The sequence below is a fragment of the Ceratotherium simum genome, chromosome 28 (genome assembly GCF_057802395.1).
Source record: "Ceratotherium simum simum isolate JZ-2026a chromosome 28, ASM5780239v1, whole genome shotgun sequence".
Taxonomy (NCBI): Eukaryota; Metazoa; Chordata; class Mammalia; order Perissodactyla; family Rhinocerotidae; genus Ceratotherium; species Ceratotherium simum.
This window is the reverse complement of record NC_141927.1, coordinates 18,653,669-18,673,866: the sequence shown is the minus strand read 5'-3', so window position 1 is coordinate 18,673,866 and position 20,198 is coordinate 18,653,669. Positions and strand designations below refer to the sequence as shown.

The window sequence follows — 20,198 nt, the reverse complement described above, 5'->3', positions numbered from 1 at the left end:
GGGTAGGGGCAGAGCCAGACACCCTGGGTCAGAATTGGATGTGATGTGACCCAAGCTGTGGATTCTATCAGAAGTAGACATATAGGATGATAAGTGATCCAAAGCGAGAGAGATGGGTTCTAAGCCATAAGTGCAGGGTCAGGAATCAAGATTGGAGTCACAGAGTCAGGAGTTCAGAGGTGGGAAGATCGGAATGAGAACCGAGAGGATTAGAATGAGAACTGTTTGGGAACAAGTCAAGATGGATGCCAGAGAAAGGACCACAAACACTGAGCGGGGTTCATGGGATGCCAGATTTGAGGTGCTTGGCTTGGACTGGCTCCTTTGTGGGGCAGGAGGATCACATGGAGGAGATGCTTTGTGAGCAGTAAAGGGTTACACCCAAATTGGCTGGCACTGACGGCTGTTTTATTTGTGTACACATCTGTGTGCATGAAGAAGGACTAGATTGTCTGTGCTACAGGTTACATGGTCATTACCATATACATGTGTGGGCAACCACTAGTGTACTATCTATCTTTACAAATGTGTCCTTTCTAGACATTTCATATAAATGGAATGATAAGTCTATGGTCTCTTGTTTGGCTTCTTTCACTTAGCATAATGTTGTTGAGGTTCATGTGTGATGAGGCCTGTGTCCCTAGTTCATTCCGTTTTATTACCCAATAGTCTTCCATTATATAGATGTACCACATTGCATTCATCCATTTACCAATGGATGGCTATTTGGGTTGTTTCTAGGTTTGGGCTATTATGAGTAATGCTACTATGAACATTTATGTCCAAGTCTTTGAGTGGACATTTGTTTCATTTCTTTTGGATAGATCCTTGGAGTGGAATTGCTTTGTAATATGGTAGTTTTATGTTTAATATTTTAAGAAAATGTTAAATTGCTTTTCAAAGTGGCTGCAGCAGTCCTGTTATCTTGATGTTCATGATGAAGACAATATCTGCTATGATTACTTCTACCTGATGTCTATTTTATCTGTGGGCTGGGATCATGTCAACTCACATTATATATTCATTCTTTCCATTCAATTCTCACAAAAATTCCATGTGGTAGGCACCAATATTATTATTTCCATATATATCTGGGTGCGTTCACTATCTTGATCATTGCAATTGTTCCAACATTAGCAGCCTTGTATTTAACAAGCATACCTAATACATCAAGGGAAAAGACCCAATGCAGTCTAAGAGAGAACAGAGAAGTATCAATCTTTGTTGACATTAGGAGCCTGAGTAATTTATGAGCAATTCTAAAATCATGTATGGCTGAATTAAATGAGATGAATGAAGAGGCACATTTCTTTCTTGGGTGGCCCTTTTATGCAAGAAACGTAGTACCCTTTAGAAGAAGAATCAGACTGTTATCTGAGAAGTATCCCATGATTGGTACTGTCCCAACCTGATTGTACCTCCAGCTTAGCTCATGACAGCCCTGTAGAATAAAGAGATGACTTCTTCCAGGGCAGAGACTAGTCCTGTTTATTGTTATATTCCTGATGACTAGATTGTAACAGGGGCATCTTGTCTATTTGGTTGATCAATTGTGGCAACAAATAAATATACACTTTCCAGAGGTATTCTCATAGATATTAGAGTTAGATCATGGTGACGACATACCAAATAGAAGCAACAAACCACGGGATTGCTAGGTTATGATTGCTAAAATTCTAAACCATTCCAGCATGGTAGCATCATCCGTGTGCTTTAAATTAGCCATTATGGATTTCCTCTCAAGACCAAACTACATCTCTGGGGGTACTTTTATTGCATGCAGTCACACATACTTGGTCTTATAGAAAAACCTAAGTTAAAGATATTTCAGTGATATAAAACTTAGGGTACAGCAAGCTTAGGTTGAGAGGAACACAACCTCATACAGGAATACACACCTCACGTGTGTGTATTATATTAAATGAAACAAAATAACATCTAGATAAAGTCATCATTTTTCATGCCAGTTAAGATTAGACTTTGATCCTCCAATATTTATATTTTTTTGATCCTCCAATATTTATTTTTTATCTTAAGGAGCTTTAACTTAATAAATACTTAACAATTTTCCCTACTTCTTTCTCCAATTGACTTTGAATGAAGACAGACAAACGAAGGCAGATAATTAAGGCAAAGGTGTTGATTGATTATGATGTTGACATACCTCTTGATTAAAGCATAATGAATCCAGTCGTGGCAAGACGGTGCATGACCGATATTTTTGTACTCTGCTTCAGCTCTTACTCAGAAACAACTTGGCGACGAACATCAAAAGCCTTAAAAATGCTTGTGCCTGTTGACGAGGTAATCCCTCTTCTTGAAATTTACGCTAAGTATATAAAGAGAAATGTAGGAAATATGGAAATACTAGGAGAAAAGCTGTCTTCAGTAAAATATCAATCATAGGCTCTTCTTTCCATTTTTAGGCACTGGAAGCAACTTATTTAGACACCAATAGGGGTGATGAGGTATACAGCAAATGACCCACTCTGGTATATAAGATAGCCATTCATAATGTTGGTGATTACAATTATGTGGTGCATAGGAAAATGCTCATGATAAAGTAGTACATAAAACTGATACAAAATATCACATGCATTTTGATATACAGTCATGCACTGCATAATGGCATTTCAGTCAACAACAGACTGCATACATGACGATGGTCCCACAAGATTAGTACCATAAAGCCTACGTGTGTAGTAGGATACACCACCTAGGTTTATGTAAGCGCACTCTATGATGTTCACACAACAGTGAAATCGCCTAACGAGGCATTTCTCAGAATGCACCCCTGTCATTAAGCAACGCATGACTGTATATATTTATTTATTTTAAAAAATTCATGGAGGCAAAAATCCTGGAAAACTTATACCAAAACACTACCAGAATCATGATCCTGTGATTAAGGACTCTTTCTCTTTTCTGTTTTCCAGTTTTCTGTATGTGGTTATGTTAGATCAAGTAAAACAAAAAATAACAATGAAATTAATCCTTAAACTTAAAAAAAATAAATCTTTAATTGTCTTTTCTTTAGATGTAAGGAACATTTATTGGTTGTTAGTTGTGTGCTGTATAGGAGGCTTCCATACATCATATTATTTAATTCTATTAGTATTTCATAGTACAGATACCATTCTGACCTTCATTTGGTTGAGTGGGAAATTGTGGCTTAGAGAGTTAATTGTGTTAAGTAAGGTTAAGTAAGGAGGTAAGAACAGTGTTGAGTGAAATCCCAATCCTGTTCAATTTCCACCAGAGCATAACTTCTTAATGTACTGTCTACCTCAAAACTGGAACTGGAAGGTAGGCAGTAAACTTGAGACCTTACAGATTAAGTGTCTGAAAGAAAAAGAAACGTGTGTTCCTTCTAGATTTTGGTTTTGCGTAAACAGAATTTTCTTATGTCTGACTGCATTTTTCACTTGCTGTCGGGACCTTTGGCAATGCGAAGTCAGACGCGTGGGATGGGAAGTCAGAGCAAGCAAAAGCTTTTCGCATGTTTCTTCTTGACGAGTTTTACTTTTCTACCCCACTCAACTCGAAACCGCGATCAGATGCTTGCCTGGTCTCAGGGGTCACTCATGTTTCTTGGGGACAGGGCTAACTGCTGGCCGTATTTGGTATTCCTGGACCACTTTCTGTCTTCCAAATAGGAGGGTTTTGGGAAACATGCAGTCTGTACACCAGGAAACAGGAATAATATCTCCTGCTCAGTGTATTGTAAAGGCAGATTACTACTGTAGCTCCCACCCTGATTCAAGGACCAATAAGAGCCAGATGGTATGTGACTTGCCACATGGGAGTTTCAAGGAGTGGGTGAGTGGTATTTCCTTTCTCTCTCCTTAAGATTGTCTGACTCACTCTGTCTGATCAGCTGAGGCAATCCTCTAAGAACAACTCTGAATGAGAATCACAGTAACAGCCTCTGTCTGACAGCAAAGAGATTGCCCTGAGCCAATGTGTTTGGCCTGGAGATGAGCCCAAAACACTTTTACACTAGGGCAGTTGAATTTGTCTCCAAAAAATATTTGTTTGTACTGACTGTTTGGAATTCGAACGGAGAGTAGGAGGATCCAGCTGGTGGCTGTGAAGTGTGACAGTGTTTATTTGAATTAGGTGGTTAAACAGGGAGGATCAATTCAGGGAAAGAACTTTTTATTTGAAATGTCTGCACTTTCAATCTGTGTGTGACTCTCCCACTCTCTTCTTTAGAATAGATTTTACGCTTTTGCTTTGGTTTAAAAACAAAAACAAAAAACAAAGAATCTGTAGAGTCTATTACAGACAGAGACTATAATGTCTCCCACTATCTTCCTGTTACATAGCACTGTAGCTAAGAGTGCCTTCTGGAATTACAGAAAGAGAACAGCGCAGTTTCCATGCTGTTTGAAACAGTTTAAAATAGAGCCCAAAGGTACCTTGACATGTTCACAGCTGTCTAATTTAGAAAAGTGAAGAACTGAGAAGATTTGGGTAGAATAATATCGAGAACTGGCACCATCAGATCACAGCGTAGAACTGTGTGGTGAGCAAAAACACAGCCTTCCCTTCTTACATGTGTCATACTCAACCCTCTGCTTGAATTACTAGAATTTCACCCAGTAAAGGAGTTTTTGGCCTCAATTTCCAAATTCGTATATTCTGTGCTCCTACTGCCCAAAAGAGGAGCAATTTGTAACAATTTATCCAGTAATAAATAAATGATCCTATTGTGATGAAACAAATGGCCTTTAATTAGGGAATTTTTGTTGTATCCTTAATGAACATTGATTACCATCATGTTTATAAAGATGTGATCTGTTACAATAAATTTTTAAGTAAACACGGCTACACCTGCATGCAACCAGAGGAAGATTTGAAATCAATCCAGCAACAAAAGTTCTCTTTCTAACCTTCCGCGTTCTCAACTGCCATTTGTTTTGAAATGGATTTTAAAGGAACGTTAAACATTTCACAAAACTTGCTTTCTGTGCTCGCTAATTTATTTCTTGTTAAAACCGTTTTTCAGGCTAATTAAGATGAATTGTTTGTAATGAACAGAAACCTGGCATTCATAGATTGGCTTGAAGTCTGAATTCTAAATGACTAAAAGAATAGGAGCCTTGAAATTAGAAAATGATTACTTATTCTGTAATTTGCTGGTCAAAGAGAGTACATATTCATGATTCAGATTACCACAGGTATTTAGGTTATGTTTTCTAAAGCAATACCAATATTTAAAACAAAACTTGCTTGCTAATTAGGGTTAAAAAAAAGTCTTTAAAAACATAGGAATTTTGATTTGAGTACATCTTGAAAGATTAGAACTTTCCTCTGAAATTTGTTAGTTGACTTTCTTCAGAGATTTGCTTCTTTCCTTTTCCTTTCTTCTCTCAGATTTTCTTCATTTCTTCAATTCCTGGTCTAAATGACATTTTAGAAGGGAAAGAATGTTCAACTGAGCAAACTCAGTGACTTTAGTTAAATAACATATTTTTCTCCTCTATAAAGTTATAGGGTTGAACTAGATGACCTTTAAAGACTCTTTCAGTTTTAAAATTCCATAATTCCAACTAAGTTTTCTTCATTCTCTTGTATTCTCATTGCACTCTGAGTAACTATCTGCCCAGGTTTGCCATCTATGAAGGTCCAGCCCAGTGGGTTTCAGATCACATCATGAGCAGGAAGCACAGGTGAGGGAAAGGCATTAACATGCAGATTCCTTTGCGCTGTCCCGGGTACTCAGGTTTGCTGGATCCAGAGTGGCCTTAGGAATCAGTGTGTTGAGAGACCACCTATGTCTATTCCATGGCAGATATCCTGTGGACCCATCCCTGTGGACCAAATGGTTTGGTTGCTTGTTTACCAGTTTCATCTAATAACACACTGTTAAATTACAGATTGTGCGAAAACCAGCTGACTCGGTGCTGATCATCATCTGTTATAAGCAGACAAATTTAGTTAATATCAAGAAAGTCAATTTTTAGAGAACTTTGCTTAATCAAAATGTCTATTTTTCTTATTTATTTCATCGAGGTATGATTGATATATAACGTTATATTAGTTTCAGGTGTATAACATAATGATTAGACATTAGTACATATCGTGAAATGATCACCACAATAAGTCTTTAACATCCATCACCATACATAGTTACAAAAAATTTTTTTTCTGTGATAAGGACTTCTAAGGTCTAAGATGACTCTTTTTCTTGAAATAGCTTTTTATAAAGGGATATAAAAGGAAGAGGACATGGAGACAAATCTACTAAAAAGTAAATCATTAAAAAATACACTTACTATATGATCCAGCAATCACATTCTTGGGCATTTATCTCAGAGAAATAAAAACTTGTGTATACAACACACACACACATACGTACACACAAGCTACTATGACCTTAACAATCCATTTGAGTTAATTTGCAGTCAATTAATCAGAATAACAGTTTGTGATTAGTTTGAAAATGGCGCTTGGTGCAACTGTAGAATGGAGGACCCGCTGGGGGCTGCTGGGGACTGGCAGATTGGGAACCATGGCTTCATGGTAAAATGGCCTGATTCGGAGTTTTTGAGATTCTAACATCAAAGTCTCCATCTTGCACACGTTATTAGCATTCCATATAAACATCATTTTGAGTTGCTGCACACATCTGCTGCTTGCCTATTGGTATTTTCAGCCAAAGCCAAACTCATCCATGTAGGAGAATGATCACTGAAATGCAGCAAAAATGTCAGCACAAGCACATATAGAACTTCTTTCTTGAATTCCCTATTTTCAAGACTGAGATCGTGAAGTCTGGACCCAAGCCTCTCCTCACGACCTCAGTTGCAGCTCACTGAGCCACATGTGACCTAAACAGCAAAACAACACTTCGTCTAAGAAGCTCCTTTTAGTGACCTAACACATTGCTTGAAATATTTTCTTGACGTATTTGCTACCTTGGAATTTATATCACTGATTTGTGGTCAGACTTGTATCTGCTTAATAGCTTGGTAAACATTTAATTTAATGTATATTAGCATGCACTTATTGGTGTAACAAAGATACCCTTTGTTGAGGACCCGCTTCGTGCCAGGAAGCTATGGTGGTGGTTTACATATATTGTTAATGTATATTATTAACAATCTCAAAACAACCCTGCAAGATAGGTATTGTAGCATTTTACAGATTGGGAGACTGTAAGATTCAAAGAAGTCAAGAAATTTGATGATGGTGACAGAGCTTGTAAGTTGCATAACTGTGATTTGAACCCGTCTACCCAATATTTAAATGATGATAATGATGTTGACGTGAAGATTAATTTCCACAGTTTGACACAAGGACTAATTCTTTCATGACATGTTTGTTTATCATAATACCTAGTGGCTAGGAGGCTTGGCTCTAGACTAGGCTTCCAGGATTGGAACCCTGGTTATACAACTTACATGCTGTGTGATCTTGAGCAAGCTACTAACATCTCTGTGCTTGAGTTACCCATCTTAAGATGAGGGAATAGTATACCTATATTATGAAATCACTGTGAGAATCAAATCAATCAATATATGTTAATATGTTTAGAACCGTGACTGGCACATAGTAAGCTCTTAATCTATAGTCACTATTATTTTTATTATTATTAAAGACTTAAAAAAACCCTTAGGTGATATGACTACAACAGTACTATTGTAGAATGCTTACAAGTTTTCAGTGCCAATGATGATTGCTTGAAATTCTGATTACTCAATATTCCCTATTCAGTGTGGAACTCACTGGAACCAACGAGGTCCCTGACCTTAACTGCTCTGATTGGATTCATCGCTGAACACCTCCATCAGCACCCTCAGATTGTTGGCCATCTCTCTGACTGCAGAAATGGCACATATTTGGAAGATGCTTAAAATGAAGCCTGTGGAGCCAAAAATGTCTATTTTTGAAAATCCTGTGAGACATAAGCTGCATAGCATCATTTTATTGCAAAGAATATGAGATTATTCTTACCTGTTTATTTATAATATTGGTACCTGGGATAACTTAGAGTCAGTGTCGATAAGGACTCCAGGTATTATAAAGTAGGTTTAGAAATGGGTTTGTGAGTCCTGATATTCTATAAGAAAAGTGTCTTAAAGCCTCAAGGCTTCTCTATGTTAGGCTACATAGCTTGAAATTACATTAGTTGTAGAAACATCAACTTCGCTGACATCAGATACATTTCTCCCTGAGAGAAAGATTGAACACAGCATCATAAGAAGAGCGAGATGCTGTATTTTTGACACAACCTGATGTTCACTCACTAGGGCTAATGTGATTATATTCAGCATCTCACATGAAAAATATACTCATTTATACATATAAAAAATATATAACTCATTTGTGGCACAATCTAGTACACAAACTCTTTACTTCATTGATCTTTTAAGATCAAAATTTACATTTCTAAAACTATGTTTTCAAATCATGACTGTTTACCCTAGGTTTGCAGTTTTCTTTGATCTTAAAAGAATCTTTCTGTTTTTCTAATAGCAACATGAAAATACACGACTACAATTGAGCCTCAACTCTGTATTCAAAGAAGATGAGTTTCGCACAGGCTAGATACAATGCGGCTGGAGTAAAGAGTAGCATGTGAAGTATATTTCATTTTACTAGGTCATTAGTAGTGGTATGTATGAAAGAAATTAGGATCTTAGAAGTTATGACCCAGAATACTGTTTTATAATTAACTTATAATTTATTTAAAAAGTAGAAGTTTACAGGTAATTTGGAGAAAACATTCTAGATACTTAGGTAAACAGTTGTTACGAACAGGCCTTAGTTATTTCATCTCCACGTATGGGACAAATCAAATATTCCATAAGAGATGTGTTTAATGATGAAAACAATAGAAGAAGATAATTCTTAAACTGAAAAACACTGCACAAGAACTTATCAGGTGAGGGCCTGCAAGAGATGCAGACAGAACTTCTCTTTTGCTCCCAGACCCCCTGAGGCGAGGCTTACATCAGAAAAGGAATGTGCATCTCATTAAAAATTGTAGTCTTGGATACATTGTAAATCTTTGATTTCATCCCAAGAATGTAGTCCTTCTGCAGCCTGACAGAAACAGAGAAAGGAAGCAAGGTTTTGTTTTTTTTTTTTTCTTTTCTTAAGTTAATTAAGAGTCTGCTGTATCTTTAAAGTGTTTTTATTCTTCCAAAGAAAGAATATGATGGAAAGTATGTTTAAAAATGTAATAGATGCTTCTTCGAAGAAATTAACATCATACATTTGGGAATAGGATCACTGCAAAATGGAAATTTTAACAATTGAATTTTAAACTCACATAGCCAGATGAACATGGCTGTAGAATGTGAATTTAAATAAATATTCTCTTTGTAGCTGCACCGTTTGTGGAAACTTCTGAATACAGTAATTGAGTCATGTAGATAGAATGTGAAGCATGTTTCTATTCTATTGGACTCTGAGTTGGATGAATGTGAAATGGAGAATTGTGATAAAAATGGAATAGAGTACAATTAACAGATATATTTCATCAGTAATAAACGTATTTCACAACAACAAAATACTACAAGACAATTACTGTAAAATATTGGGTAATGAGTTCAGGAAATGGTGGTTTGTCTTTATGAAAATTGTTGATGGATTCAAAGGGTCGTTAGTGTTCATTCTAAGTGTGTCCATCAAATGAAAAAATTCACAAAGGAACACACCAAAGAAGCCTGGAGAGAGCAGTCAGTTGATTTACTCACTTCTTCCTCACTCCGTCTAGAATATCTGTAAAAGTCTTGCCAATTAGGCCTGCAAAGAAAACGAACACGTGTGTGGTCCAATTGGAGGAGTCAGAAAGCACTGACGACACAGAAAAGCATATTTCAAATTTTGCCAATGCCAAATCTGTTAGCAATTATATTACTAATCCATTTTCAACATTTTTTTTTAATCCAGAATAGTGAATGAACTATCTATTGCCAGTCCACAAACTCTTCAGTACCAGATTGCCAGTAAATGAATAGAGAAATTCAAAGTAAGTATTTAGAAACTTTTATAGCAATTTAACAGGATAACTTTATGTCTATTGATTCTAACAATAAAACAATTAGGGGTTGTATTTTGTGTGTCTTTGTTTGTTTAATTTCATTTTTCTAGTCGTTCAGCTTTTATTTGATTTAACAAAGAGTCGATTCTGCAACAACCTGGATAAAAAAAACTGATTCTTTACCACAGATAGTTGAGAAACTTAAGTTTGGATTCCAGCTAGATGGAAGCTGACTGGATGGAACAGAGATCAGCAAGCTACAACCTGTGGGCCTGATCTGGCCCACTGCCTGCCTTTTTTATTGGCCCACAAACAAATTTGTCTTTACAGATGAATGTTTGCAATTGATTTGATGATAGTGTGTGGGATCAGAATTTGCCACCCTAAAATGTGTCTCTCTGGTATGGTTTTATTTTTGTGTGTGTGTGAGGAAGATTAGCTCTGAGCTAACATCTGTTGCCAATCCTCCTCTTTTTGCTGAGGAAGACTGGCCCTGGGCTAACATCTGTGTTCATCTTCCTCTACTTTATATGGGACACCGCTACAGCATGGCTTGATAAGTGGTGCATCAGTCCACACCCAGGATCTGAACCTGCGAACCCGGGGCTACCAAAGTGGAGTGCGTGAACTTAACCACTACACCCACCAGGCTGGCTCCTGGCATGATTATTTTTAAGAACAAAAGACTCAGAAAGAAACTTTGACCTTCCCTCTAAGTGCCTAAAAGAATTTAAGATAGAAAGCCTGTTTCAGGAAGGAGCTATCACCATAGATAACTATAGTATAACATGATCTAGGTGTGGTAGACCGGGAGGAACCTCGAAAGGCCCATTTGATCAAAGTCCTCTCCACGTCCCATTGTTTTTGTGAGGCATGGCAAACACTTGTTTGCCAAACATTTGCCTTTCTATCTCCATGTGAATTGCCTTCCTCCCCTTTGAAGTCCCAAACCACTATCCTCAACATCCTCCTTTGTCTTTAGCTGAAGATGGTATTTAAAGTGGTGGCTTTGGCCATTTTGGTGAGTTGCTTGGTTTTCCTGGGTTTCTCCCATGTATACGAGTTATCAAACTTTGTTTGATTTGCTCCTGTTATTCTGTCTCATGTTAACTTAATTCTTAGACCACCCAGAAGAACCTAGAAGGTAGAGGAATAGTTCTTCCTTCCCGACAACAGGGAATACTAACTTCGAAACTTTGAACCCCAACTGAGCAAAATGTTATCATCCTCCAAAAAAAAAGAAAAAAAAATTCCATTCTTCTCATTAGTAGATTTATGTTATGAAAAAAAAGTATGCTTGATTTTTATTACACTCTGAATTTCAATGATGGAAATTTGCTTTCTCCCTCATTATATATATACATGTATGATACCCTTGATTTTTACTCTTGCTGCACAAAGCCTAAAATATTTACAATCTGGTCCTTTAAAGAAAAAGTTTGTCAACCACTGAAATAGGGACATGTTTTTCAACTCATGAGTTCTCACAAGTGCAAAAATATGTTTTGCTCATGTAATAAATGTTCTACATGTATCCCTAGTAATATAATTCAAATACGTACAGATACAATTGTAAGACAATCCAAATTAATTAAGTTTTCTAAATCTGTAGCTTTTTAATTAGGCATTTTATTTTTATGTATTTATGTACACATTTGTATCATAAAATAATACGTGACAATTCTTTTTAAAAAAATAGAGAAAGGGTATCAAATGAAAGCTAGAGACTACCTCCAATCCCACTCTCTGGAGTTAACTTTGAACCATTTCTCTTTTAAATTCTGCTGGTGGTTACCATCATCATTCTAAATAACACGCCTCTTCACAATTTATCAGTTTTAGATACTACATCTTCTAACTCACTTCTGTATGAGAAGAGGGATTCAGCTTACTTAAAACTACCTCTTCTCCCCCTCTCTCTTCTTAAATTTAGGAAAGTGACTATTTTATTTCTTCTATTTATATCACTGTACTTTTAAATAATGTACATAAATGTTTAGCTTTTTTCCCCCAGAAACTTTAAACATCTCTTGATGCCCCTATTGTTAAGGCCCCTATTTTCCCTACATGTCTCTTCCCCAATTCTTTCTCACATCTTCTGTCAGCTGTACCTTTTTATAGGCAAGACGATAACATTTGCATTTGGATCTGTAAATGTATTAAATTATTTTAAGCCAGTTTTAGCATTTGAAAATAAATACATGGCTTTTACTTTTCTCCATATCCCTGATACAGTAATTGCCTCAAGGCTAGACGTACAATTCAAGCTAATCCAGAAAGACTCAATTCCAGGACTTGATTTTAACTGTTAGAAAAGAGACACTGTTCAATTATCGCAGACCCCTCCTTCAAAAACTGCTATTAGATGTTTATTAAACAATCTGGATCTAACCTTCATTTCTCTTGCTTTTTCTCTCATATTATCTCTTTGCCTTTTTATTCTGTATTCTGGGAAATTTCCTGTGTTTCCTTTTTCTTTTTTCCAGCTGACTAATGTGATCTTTAGCTCAGTGGATAATTACCTGACAACCTTAGTTTTAATTTCTAAGAACTGTTTCTTATTCTCTAGTGGTTCCTTTCTCATAGCAACCTCTTCTTATTTTTTGGTTGTATATGTTCTCAAATCCCTAGTTCAATTATTGTTCTTGTTTTCCCCAGGATCAGTTGTCCTCATTGTTTGTGATAGCGTTTCTCTTTCATAATCCTGGTGTTCCACAAATGTCTGGTGTCCTTGGAACCTGGACTGTGGTGGTGTCTCCTATGATGCCTCTACCGTCTTCCTGGTCAATGGAGCATTATAGATGGGATTTGCAGAGCTGGAGCAAAGGCTATCTGGGACAAGGAGAGACAACCCTTCCCACAAAGTCAAGCCTCCTTTAAAGCATCCTTAAATCAGAGGACATTTCTGAGACAGTGGGAGCAAAGAAATTCCTCACTCTGACTTCACCTAGACCATGGTCCCCACCTGGATGCATTCCAGTGAGAAGAAGATGTGGGGAAAACACAGAGGAGTGATGAACATCCTAACTGCCTGAGGCATAAAGACAACCTAGACAGACTGACCTTCTAGATAGATTTACTACTCTGAACAGACTGATATGTCCAGATACAATGAAATAGCTGGGATCCACAGGTCATCTTTATATACTGACAGCATATGGACACTGATAGGTTGATCCAAACCTACTGAGAGGCTCACAATACTCAACCCTTAATACAAAATGACACCTCTCAACACAAAAGAAAGGCCACTCCAGACACACCACACACCCTCCAGAACCCATGAATTCCCCTGCCCACACTGGCCTGGCATCCTTATTGGGGGGCAGGTTGGACTGAGATCATTAGGAGCCCCTGTTGACCATCTTTTATTTCTTCTTTCCATTTATAAAATATTTTGAAACAGTTCCCTAAGTTTCAGTTTGGCAAGGATTTCACATTCTCATTCAAGCCAATGTGCATTTAAGCATTTGGTGATCATGAGAAAGCCATGCCAGTTTAGAAATGTTAGCACCTACAGGCAAAAGGTCAATAAGGGTTCCAAAGAATTATATGCCTTTATGGAGCACACTTAATCCTTTTGAAATTAATCTAACAGTTTCTACCAGCATGCAAGTTTTTAACATCTGTGATGATTTTAACCTTAATAAGGCATTCAATAACAATTTTATATCCCTTATTCTTCTCAGTCTGCAATCAAGCCTACTTCAGCAGAATTTGCTAATTCTTTCCAAAACCTATTTAGTCAGTATCTTAATGTTGTTCACCAAATACCATATTGAAAGAACAAAATGGTTAATTATGTTACCAATAAAATATGTGAATAAATAAATTAATTAATTAATAACAAGGAAGAAGAATTAGATAAAAAGTAATGGCCATGAAGGTCTAATGACTGGCCTGATTAGAGTAGCTGAAATCACTCTTACACAGCAGACAGCAAGAATCTATGTTAGAGATGATTAATTTTTATGAACACATATTATCAAAGTCACACTGCTAAAAAACATATTTATTAAAATCAATATTGAAAAGAAACAATATATTTAAAGCAATATGAACACTATCTAAAATGAAATTTAAAAGGATGAGTTGAATAGACCATTCATTGTGTTCACTGATCTTTCTTACTCCATATTTAAAAAGAGACGATTTTTAGTTGAAGTCTTAAATACTGATTGTATTAGACACCATGTGTAATCGACTGACTTTGGGTTTGAAAAAGCATGGACAGATATAGAGCTCAACAAAAATGCCTTTATGCTTCTCACTTAATAGGTAAAACCTGATACACTTGTGATATCTATTCACCATCTTTTTCTACATCCCTAGCAGCTGTCCCAATTCCAAAATGCCTTGTATTTTATCATTTTTATGATGCTTTGAAATCCCTATAATTACTTAAAACCATTCTTGTGCATCCATTTATTGTCATATACTGCTTACCACACTAATTAGACTGAATCACACACTGTGGCCTATTATTTGAAATTATACATGCATATTGTTTTCTGGGATTGAATGACTTACTTTCATGGCATTAAAATTGTTATAATCTAAGTTTTAATGGAAAGGGAAAGTTCTAATAACTATTTTCAGGTTTTTTTGGCAGATTATTAGGGGGCCACATGATGATATAAGTATATAGCAATCAAGACTTGTACAAATGCTTTTATTTTAAACATGTAATTTGTTTGGTTTAATATCAAATTTATCTAGACAACTAGATGGAAAAATCAAATCAATACAATTTCCTGCATTTATGGGACTCTGTTTAAATTGAATGAATATCTTTATTTTGTAATGTACACAATCAAATAAAATATGGAAATAATATGCTCATGATGTGACATGATCTTCAAATTCCACTAAAGTTATATGATAACATTACAAAGACCACATCTTTTTCATTGAGTATTTAAAAACAATGAACATTTTAGAAACATTTCGTAGATCAAAGAAATAAAAACTATTAATAAAGAACACTATTGTTTAATTAGATCTCAGTTTAATTTGAAATTAAGGAGATACCCAGTAATATTCCTGACATAATTTTACTTTTTTTGTGTGTGCATAATTTTACTTTTTAAATCAGTATTTTCATTACATTTTCAAAGTGTAAGTTGTGACTTCCTGTAATCTTCCAAAAACAAGGTTGTTTGGGAAAGATATAGAGAGAGAGCTTATTTTCATACTCTGAAAGAATTATACTAAGATAAAGTAGAATGTAAAATACTGTAAATAACTTATTTTTTCATGTCACTTACTATAAATGTAGTTAGGCCTTTATAAGGAAAAAAGCTCTTAACCAACATGCAGAGGACACAATACTGGTGAAGACTTGCATAGTAAGTTAGTTACACTTAACAAATTAAGAAACTGAGTACCATAGTAGGGGAAAAAACTTGCTAAAAATCAAACAACATGTTACTAAAAAGAGCTAGGATCATAAAGAACAAAACCTAAATTTCCAGTGGGTTATTTAGAACCATATATTAGAACCTATATCTAGAGGTAGCTCTATTAGTCAGGCAACAGAAATGGACTTAGATTCAATAAAGCAGAAAGTAAGAAAGTGGAAGGAAATGGGGGAGCTCACAAACCAAGGATATGGGGGAGTCTGAAATTCAGGCTCTACAACCAGATAGGAACCAAAGGAGTTGCAAACTCAGCCAAGGTCAAACCACAGGAACATTGTGGTTAAGATGGCTCTATAGACCCTTGATGTTCTTGCCAGTGGACTCAAGATTCCAGCGCTAGTGCTGAGATTTAAAAATAATCAATTTTATTAAAATCTAACTTATGTAGAATAATATGCACGATTTTAATGTACAGTTAAATAAATTTTGATAAATATCTACACCTCTGCAACCATCATCCCGATCAAGACACAGAACATTTTCATGGCCCAGAACATTCCCTTCACAGTCAATTCCCATTCCCACACCCCAGGCAACAACTGATCTATTTCTATCACTTTTGATTAAGTTTGCCTGTTCTAGAAGGTCGCATAAACGGAAGGATACACTATATAGTCTTTTATTTCTAGCCATTTTCACTTAGCATAATGTTTTGAGATTCATCCGTATTGTGTGTATATCAGTTGTTTCTTTTAAGTGCTTGAGTACTATTCCGTTGCATAAATAGATTACAATTTCCTTATGCGTTCATCAGTTGAGGAACATTTGGATTGGTACTACCTTTGAAATATTACAAATAATGCTGCTATTGACATTCTTGTACAGGTCTTTGTATAGACATATGTTTTCATTTCTCTTAGGTAAATATATAAAAGTGGAATTGTTGCATCACGTTGTAAGTATATACTTTATACGAAACTGATAAGCAGCCTTCAAAATGCATCATATCATTTCACAGTTCTGCTAGCAATGTTCCAGTTGCAGTTTTCACCAATAGTTCATATTATCACTCTTTTTACTTTTATCCATTCTAGTGGATCTTAGTATATTATTGTGGTTTTAATTTGTATTTCGCTGGCAACTACTGATACTGAGCATATTTTCATGTGTTAATTTCATGTTTATCGGCCCGTGCCCGTCTTCTTTTTTGGTGGTTCTGTTAAAGTCTCTTGACTATATGTCATTGGGGTTGTTTGTTTTATTATTGAGTTGTAAGAATTCTCTTTATATTCTGGACACTAGCACTTTGTCAGATATATGTTTGCAGATATTTCTCCCAGTCTGGCTAAATTTCTCATTTTCTTTATGGTGATTTTTAAAGAGCAGAATTAATCTGAAGTCCATTTTACCACTGCAAAAAAATGTTTAGTGTTTTTTTTTTTTAGTGCACTTTCCAAGAAATCTTTGCTTATATCAAGGTCATGACAATTTCCTTCTATGTTTCCTTTTTAAAACTTTGTAGTTCTAGATTTACTTTTATGTCTAAGATCGATTTTGGATTAATTTTTGTGTTGGTGTGAGGTAGAGGTCGAGTTTGTTTTTTTTGTTTTTTTCCCTCATTTAGATGTCTAGTTTTTCGACTATTTGTTGAAAATAGTCTATTATTCTTTTATTAAATTACTTTGATGCCTTATAAAAAATCAACTGCCCACATGTCTGTGCCCACTTTGGACTCTGTAATATATTTCACTCACCCTTCTGCCAATACTAAACTCTCTTGCTTACTGTCGCCCTGTAGGAAGTCTTGAAACCAGGTAGAATAAGTCTTTCAACTTTTTTGTTGTTTTTTTTCTTCTTTCTTTTTCTTTTATTTTTTTTAATTTTCTTTTTTCTCAATCCTTTGATTTCATATGAAATTTAGAATCAGTTTGTCAATTTCCAAAAAAAAAAACAACCTGCTGGGATTTTGATTGGAACCGCATTGAATTTATAGATCTGGGGAGAAGGGATATCTTGTTAATATCGAGTCTGTCCAGTACTTTGCCCTTCAGATACCAGTCCCGTTAGCAGTCTCAAACGCTGGTCATCTCCACTTCTCGTCTCAGTGGGACCCTCATTCTCTGCATGGGCTCCAGCTCCTAGTGTTTCAGTCAGGCAATTGTTCCAGCCTGAGAGCTGGGGGTTATGGGGTTTGTATCCCAGATCCCCCTTCTCTTGGGGTTCACATTCCTTTGCTGCCTATTGTTCTATGCCTGAAAACCATTTCCTAGTGTATTTTGTCCAGTTTTAGAGTTGTGGATAGAGACAGTTACTCAACATGGCTGGAAGCAGAAGCAGCTAGTGCTTGAATCTTAATGCCCATCTTGTCACTGGATTTTCAAGGCTGATTGACGTTAATACTGCACCAAATGGGCCTTCACCTTGGAGCTTCAGTTTCTGGATCGTTAAAACGTGGAAAATAAAAGTCTCTACCTTTGAAGTTGTTTTAGAGATTAAATGAGTAAAACATTAAAAACATGGCCTGAAACATAAGTATATGAATATTAGCTATCTTATTACTTTTGAATCACTCCCTTAAGATTCAGAAATCTGGAACTGAACCGTGCATTTGGCAGAGCCTAGTTCATGTGCTCTGCTGATTCTCTTGATGCTAAGAAGAGGGGGTATCTAGTTCTTTTAACTTCATAATCAGGGAGTCTCTTGAGAAAGGAAGGGCTTGAGATGTTGGGTCCCAGTAAATTGAAAAATGTCCTCTAGTACATTGAGAAAGAGGTTTCAACATTGAACCGTGGAAAGGCAGAATCAATTAAGATCCCTAGGAAGGTTTCTATTCAGCATTCTTTGCCATCTAACCACAAGAAAATAATGAAACATATATAGTATACAATTAAATATACAATAAAAAAAGCTCAAAGGAATTTTGCTACCATCTACCAGCCTATCTTTTATATGTTTCTCAAATTCCTTTTAAAAATTATATGTGTGTGTGTGTGTATTTTAACATTAGAGCAGAGTTCTCATGTTTTGTAAATGAGAATGTCCCTTGTAGAATGAATAATCATATTAATATGTTTAGCCAATTAATAAAATTTTTTTCTAGAATCCATTTTATATCATTCAGAGCACTTTTCTTATTAAATATGTATAACAGTAAAGCATATATTTATCTGTTAATTTTCTCTACTCTAAAATGTTTAGATTCTGCTTTGAAACAATCCTAAGATACACAATTTTGCAGAATGCTGCAAACTAGTGGAGGATAGAGAAGAGTAATGATCAGAAACTAGAGAAAGCAGAAAAGGAAGAAAAGAAGAAAAAAGAAAATCAAAGCAATTGAGTGGATTCAGAGAAACTACATCAGGTTATTCCTATAATTTTGATTTGTGCTTCTATTATTTGTAGGTGTGTATGTGCAGAGAGTGAGAGTTGAGTAGGAAGAAAGAGAAAGAAACAATAATGAAAGGAAAATGAACTTAGCTTTAGAGATATTGGACTCCTGGGGCCGGCCTGGCGGCATAGTGGTTAAGTTCATGTTCTCTGCTTTTTTGGCCTGGGATTTGCAGGTTCAGATCCTGGGGTGGACCTACCTCACCGGTCAAGCCACACAGTGGTGGCGACCAAGATACAAAATAGAGGAAGATTGGCACAGATGTTAGCTCAGGGCCAATCTTCCTTAAGTGAAAAGAAGCGAATTGGCAACAGGTGTTAGCTCAGAGGGCCAATCTTCCTCACCAAAAAAAAAAAGATATTGTACTCCTTGACCATAAGTAGATGAGTTCACCATTCTCTCTCGACTTAAGGTAAATAGCTTGATCTGAAAGACTTCAGTAACATAATTTTTCATGTTCTAAGTGAGCTCCCAGGGATAGTAGCAAAAGTCAGGATGAATCTCATGACTTATTGCAAAAGCAAATAATCTCCCATTAGTAGATATTTGCCAAATTGGATTGCTCAGGATCCCTTCACCTTTTCTCTTGTTAACTATATCCCAATTGTACGTACTCCCTTGCCCATGAAGCACAAGTGCTTTGTGGAAACTGACGGCCTTGCCCACCCCCCTCATTGGAATCATAACTCAATTTGGACAAATGCCAATTGTGGAGACATTTTCTGCGGACTTCTTGGAAAGAAGTTGGATTGTTTTTCCAAGAAGTGTATGGAAGAAACAATCTTTCTTCCTACGGAGCGTAATTAAGTAAGCACGTCTCTCCTGCTAGCAGCTGGACTCCATCTTTTGACCAGGAGAGGTTTAGATGAAAGCTAAAGCCAGTTTTGGATTGAAATCGTACTGTAGAACAGACAGAGAGAGACGAGACGGAGGAAATTGTCTTTGGTGACATCATGTGCCGCTTGACCTTTTCTTTTGAGCTAGTGATTGCCCTTCAGAGTTTAAGACAGTTTGAGTTTAATTTATCATTACATGCAAGAAATTCCTAAATAATACGCTCTCATAGAATGGCAGCTTCTATTTACTTTCTATCTGAGAACATTTCTCAACAGGGAATTCCTATTTCCTTTTTTCCATTATTAAAAAATATATATATATAAAATTTGAAACCATAGCTCTTTGTCTACTCAAGTTCAAGTTCAGCCATTTGCTCGCCAGATAATGTACTTTTAGTTCTTTCAACTAGATCCTATATGTCTACTTTTAAATTTTAATTGTTCTCTTTGTTTTTGGTATTTCTCTCATATAACTAGGCATTTTTTAGTTAACACTGGTCATTTCTTTTCCCACTATCTCATTATATATGGACTTTCATCTCATACTCCTCATTTAACAATGTTTCAATTTAAAATATAGAACACTTAAGAGGGAATCAGATAGCTTACTAAAGTTA

General features: G+C 36.0%; 1 long non-coding RNA gene across 1 annotated transcript in view; it reads left to right on the top strand.

Moving 5' to 3' along the window:
* LOC147913332 (uncharacterized) overlaps nucleotides 1-13,446 on the top strand; it is a 45,319-nt gene extending 31,873 nt beyond the window's left edge. Inside the window, exons 2-3 of the long non-coding RNA XR_015548873.1 lie at nucleotides 9,907-9,985; nucleotides 12,656-13,446. This is a non-coding gene — a long non-coding RNA (uncharacterized LOC147913332). The remainder of the gene's footprint in view (nucleotides 1-9,906; nucleotides 9,986-12,655) is intronic.
* The last annotated feature ends 6,752 nt before the right edge of the window (nucleotides 13,447-20,198 follow it).